We start from the raw sequence: 6227 nt of genomic DNA, 5'->3' as shown, positions 1-6227 counted from the left end.
TTCAAAAACAAGAAACGTCTTCAAAGCCCATGTCTCCTTCAACGCCACAAAATTGCCCGTTTAGACTTTGCAAGGGAGCACCAAACATGGGACATTCAAAGGTGGAAGAAAGTTTTATTCTCTGACGAGAAAAAATTTAACCTTGATGGTCCTGATGGCTTCCAACGTTACTGGCATGACAAGGAGATGCCACCTGAGATGTTTTCTACGCGGCACAGTGGAGGGGGAGCCATCATGATCTGGGGTGCTTTTTCCTTCAATGGAACAATGGAGCTCCAGGTTGTGCAGGGGCGTCAAACAGCAGCTGGCTATGTGAAGATGTTGCAGCGGGCATCCCTCATGACTGAGGGCCCTCGTCTGTGTGGCAACGACTGGGTTTTTCAGCAGGACAACGCTCCAATTCACAATGCCCGTCTGACCAAGACTTTTTTCCAGGAGTATAACATCACTCTTTTGGACCATCCTGCATGTTCCCCTGATCTTAATCCAATTGAGAACATTTGGGGATGGATGGCAAGGGAAGTTTAAAAAAAATGGACTTCAGTTCCATACAGTGGATGCCCTCCGTGAAGCCATCTTTACCACTTGGCGCAACATTCGCACTAGCCTTTTGGAAACACTTGCATCAACCATGCCAAAAGGAATTTTTGAAGTGATCAACAATAATGGTGGAGCTACTCATTACTTTTCAGTTTTTGACACTTTAATTTCTGTTTTAGGAGGGTTTTTTTTTTTTTTTGAGCTGTGGTCTTAAACTTTTGATCAGCTGATGAACAGCCTACTTCAGTTAAATTGTTGTTTTCAATAAATTGCCTGCTCACAACTTTTGGGCTCTTGTTCCCATTTCTTCTTTTTGCATTTTGAAACACTACTTAGAACCTTCCTAAGATTCAACAGTGCAAAATGCAAATTCATGCAATTTTTTAACTGGTCTTAAGATTTTGATCAGGAGTGGATGTTAGCAGGCTAATTCGCCACATCTCTCATGGTGTTAAGACCGCCGTGGAAATGCAGGCAAGTTTCTTTCTTCTTGGACCTTGAAGTTCCTTGAAAGAAGTTTCTGGGACAAAAGTTCTTGGTAATTTTAATTTAAACACAGTTTTACTATCTTTCAAGAGCCCAAGATATCTCCTTACGACAATTAGAGCCTCCTATTGTAGGTCGGGTATAGCCACTCAGGCTAGAGTTTTTTCCTAAAAGGTTCTGACTATGACAACACCCAAAGACTAACCTAGTTATGAGGTTCATAATGTATATTTTAAAAATCAAAGCTGCCCAGCTTCACATCACTCCTTATTTGGAGGCAATAAGACTAGATTAAGTACAAGCTGATTGAATGAGGCAAGATATTATTAATAAATTATCAGCAGCTGGTGGCCATAGTTATAACTTCTTTACCACTGCACCACTGTGTGACTCATTCTACTGAGAAGAGATGGAAACAGCGAGTTCCTGATCTGTGGAAGGTAATTTTTCATTTTAGCAACCTAACAAAAATACGACTCAGAGCCGGAAATCCCCCCAGTGACACCTAGAACACTGTGTTGTTCCATTAAGAGGCAATGAGAAACTTCTGTATAATGTCTTTTAGACTTAATTATAAACAGGAGGCATGAAGAATGAAAGCTATTGATATTTATCAGGCAGGGAGGATCCAACAAACAATCCCATTGAGTTGGGGCGGAGTTGAGCTGCAGGAAAATAAATAAGTTTCTGCAGATTTTATTGCACATACTTTTATTTGCATGAAAATGTCTAGAAATTGTAATTAGAATAATTTTATTAAGCTGCTTCCCCTTATCATTCTTAAAGGTGTAATGTGTAGGATTTAGGAGGATCTCTCAATATATTCAATATATCATTCAGAAGTATGTTTTAGTCTGTGTAATCAGATTGGCTGTGTTACCTCAGAAGGAGCCCTTTATCATGGAGAGTAGTGAACTTTTGTCGGCTTCTTACAGATTGATCATCAAAATGTATTGAAACAATTCTCTGACTTTATAAATATTCTGACTTTATAAATATTCTGTGTCCCTATCATATGTGTTTACTTAAAATATTTGGCTTTACAGACACTAGAACAAGCAAATATTTATCAAGTTGTAGGTCAATAAGAAGCTCAATTAGTAAAAAACACTTATCAGGACTTTTAAGCTGAAAATAAATCTGTTGTTTTGTAACTGTGGTGTTAACCAGCTTCAGTTATTGCAGCCCCAGCTCTGGTTTAATCTATTACACAAAGAATAACTCTAGAGATTTCATTACTTCATGGCACATTTCTCAATATTATATTTCACACTCTACACTAGAACACATGTGATTTCCCATTCATCTGTTAGCTAAGTGTGTTTGCGTAAGAATGTGTGTGCCTGTTCCTGTAATGGAGCTTAGCGTTAGTTCAGTCAGGTAGACTTGAACTGCTTATTGATCAGTTGATTGTAAATGGTTTTGTATTTATATAGCGCTTTTCTAGTCTTGATGACCACTCAAAGCTCTTGACAGTACAGTTTTACATTCACCCATTCACACACACATTCATACAGTGCATCTATGAGCAGCCTTTGTTGTTCTGTGAGAGGCAATTCTGGATTCAGCATGTTGACCCAAGGACATTTCAGGATGCAGATGGAGAAGACTGGGGATCGAACTGCCGACCTTCGGGTTGGAGGACGACCGCTCTACCCCTCAGCCACAGCCGCCCATTGTGGGAGTTTATAAATGGCCAATCAGATCTGCCACGGTCTCTTTCAGCCTATTATTCAGCACCTGTCAAACTTAAAATCCCCATTCCTCCTGGCCGTCATTCATTGACGTGCTTATCCCACCTCCACTCCGATCTCCTCCAGCCTTCAGCAGAATCATCTTCACCTCGTCCGGATCCCCGACCTCAACTGATCGTGCTCAGTATATGTATAATCCTTTATCGTGTTGGTAACCGATCATGGATCACGAAAATGGATTGTGGATTATGGCGGTATCTGATCATGGTGGCGGCTGATCGCGGCTAAATTCAACAAGACAGCCTGACACAATACCTATTATACGCGGCATCTATTGCAATTCTGTCCGTCCTGGGAGAGGGATCCCTCACATGTTGCTCTTCCTGACATTTCTTCATTTTCCCCCTGTTGATAGTTTTTTTTGTATAGTTTTTCGCTTACTCTTGTTTAAGGTTAAGGGCAGAGGATGTCACATGAACCGCAACCAGTGTCTAAACCCCGGGGGGTTATTCCTGCTCTGCACTCTGCTTCACCCCCTTTCAAAACCTGATGACACTACACAGGGATCTAAAATGCCAACGACTAAAACATTCACATTAGTGTGTGCACTTGTCAAATAAACATTGTTAAATCGTGAATCAAGTCTCTCCTGATTAAAGTGTATTCATCAAGCAGGCAGATGAAAAAACGTGCAGATGGCGACAGTGACAGAGAGAGAGACGGGCGGCGGTTGTGAGGGGGGTAAAGAAAGAAAGGAAGTTCCTGACAACATTACCCAGCAGCTTTAGCTCTGTTTCTAACACTATTACAGCTAGAACGCGGAGGGGGGGGGGTTATGCAACTGCTGGGCTTTCTGTCTTTCTCTTAAGAAGAAGGTGTAGCACAAGACTTACGGGAACAGGACGAAGATGAGCCAATCAGCTCTTGCTGGGGAGAAGCCTCTAGCCAGTAACGCCTGCTGAGAATGAGTAAGAGCCGAGGCTGTATTGAGTCACAGTCCTGTGTGCTGTGAACACGACAAATGACACACATTATCACTCATAAGGCCTCCCCAAGGAGACTCAAATGAGTTATCAATGTGTCTTTACTTCTAAAAGCCAAACATAGACACTGTTGTTCAATGGCTGTGGTAGCTATTTCCGACTGCGTCCTATTTTCATGATGACTCAGTGTTGAACTAAGGCATTCAAATGAACTCGGACGAGAAGGAGGGGTGACTCATCAACAATCCATGCAAATACTCAACTCCGTATCTGACGCTGAAGACAGTTTGCATGATTGGCCCTTCCGTGTGTGCAGGGAAAATTGTGGTCAGCAAACAATGGCCATATGAACAATACGACGGAGTCTGCCAGCAACCGGGTCCAGTTGATACTCAGAGGAATAGGCTCATGTATTGGGAAAGAGGCTTATTCACGTTCACAAGCCATTTTCCGACTTGACCTCCGGAGGATGTCCGCAAAATTGGGTCCGGAAATTCTCCAGAGTTTGACTGTTGCACATTATCAACACAACAGGATTATTGTTGAGACAACAACTGTCTCAACAATAATAAAAAATAAATCTCTTGAGTGTCAGGTGAGGGGTGGTGCTGCGGTCAGAGGCATGATGTCACGCAAAATTTGGCTACATAGATTGGCTCAGAAAGCGTCAGAAAGCTAATTTTCCAGTCAGGTGCTCGTATACCACTGCAAAAGAGGTTTAACCAAAGGAGTGCCTTTCTAACCTTTAATGATGAAAAATGTTGCACAAAACACGATGCAAAAGTGACTTTTATGTGTCTTTTATGTTTAACTTGAAAATGTTCTCCTCATTCGAGATATTCCCCTCTGCCATTATTCGTATGCCTCTGCGCCGGCAGTAACCAGTGGCCAGAGGCGGTTAGTCCATCCATCCATACATACCCATTCCTGTGAACGCGATATCTCAAAATCGCGGATGAACTTGGGCTAAAAGATAAAGTGAGTATGCTTCAGTTGTCAGAGGTTAAAGTGACCTTTATATGAAACTGGAAAAAAAGTATGTATCAATATATACATAGAAACTGCACCAGTTGACGGAGGCATACAACCATAGTGCGGTAATTCTTGTTTCTCTTGAATGACAAGTAATTCATCTGCATTGTGATATTTTTCTTTGTCTCGATTTGCATTTCTTTCAGTAACTGCTATTTCAGGTTTTGAATACACAAACTAAAATGTGCATAATCGCAAGTGGAAAGAAGTCTTCATTAGTCAACTTTAGAGGTGGAACGAGGCCGATTTTGCATTCTTTAAACCCAGCCAGGCCAGCTGTTGCGTATTTGCTAAGCTATTAAACTAGTTGCCTCCTGTGTTAGCCTTATATTTACCGTACAGACATATAGTGGTATCAGTCTTTTCATCTAACTCTAGTCAATAGAGCCAATATCAGTATTTTCCTTTAAATGACTAACTATATTTCTATAATTTCTTATTAGTGGCAACTATCATTGTAGGTAAGACAAAAATAGGTTCTCTCCTTAGCTTTTTCTCATTGAAGAAATATCTAATAACTATTTTGTGTGTTTGAATTAATAAAAGCTCCAACTGACCTGCGTTCAAATTAAAAACACTAATACATTGAGAGCGGCAAAACATGTTGGCTGCATTTTAGGACGTGTGAAACAACACAAGCTAACCATGCAGAGTTAGATGTGGCAAGCGGTTCTGAGAATGAAGGGGGAAATGTGTGACATGTCATTCGCAGAAAGCTGCTGTGGTCTCCAGCTCACGGATCTCTTCAGGGAAATCAGATTGGGTCTGAAGACCTGCAGAGGAAACGTCAAATGATTACTCAGGACTGACCTTACATTTTAATTTCCAAAAACTGAAATGTTAATCCCGGTTGACCTGGTTTCTTCAGAGATACCTTAAAATGACGAGATGAAGTCATTCAAAATATTTGCTTCAATCTTTTTGGGTCATTTAGAGATTACTACGAACTTGGTTGATCTGATCACAAATTCACAGCTCCAAGGGCATCAGCTTACAACTGCCATTCGAATGCGTCTCCACATTAGTCTTGAGGGAGGAATAGTGATCACAGTTTCTTGTCACTCTTGTTCCAACACGACTACTGGTCTATAACCATGTGAACAGCTCGTGATGCAATGCTTTGAGCTAAATGCAAATACTGACACACTCAAAATATAAATGCTAACATAGTTATATAAAGAAATGCTTAACATGGTAACCATGTCACGTAAGATTGTTGATGATTAACCAAACATTCTTGACATGACGATGGTTCAACATGAGAAGAACAAGTTGAATCAAGCTGTGGAAATAACAATGGCATATTGCTTCATATAAATGTGATGTGGCATACATTCTAGAAAACAGTATACTAATATATCAAGCAGATACATAGCAACATTACTTTTCATTCTGAGTCATGTCTCTGACAACGTGGATCACGTCTGTGTATATGAGAATAGCTATTGTCATGTGAGGTCTTTCCAGCCAATCATACTAATGATGATGAACC

The sequence above is a fragment of the Platichthys flesus genome, chromosome 7, assembly GCF_949316205.1.
Source record: "Platichthys flesus chromosome 7, fPlaFle2.1, whole genome shotgun sequence".
NCBI lineage: Eukaryota > Metazoa > Chordata > Actinopteri > Pleuronectiformes > Pleuronectidae > Platichthys > Platichthys flesus.
The sequence above is the reverse complement of the archived record's forward strand: the minus strand, read 5'-3'. Positions refer to the sequence as shown.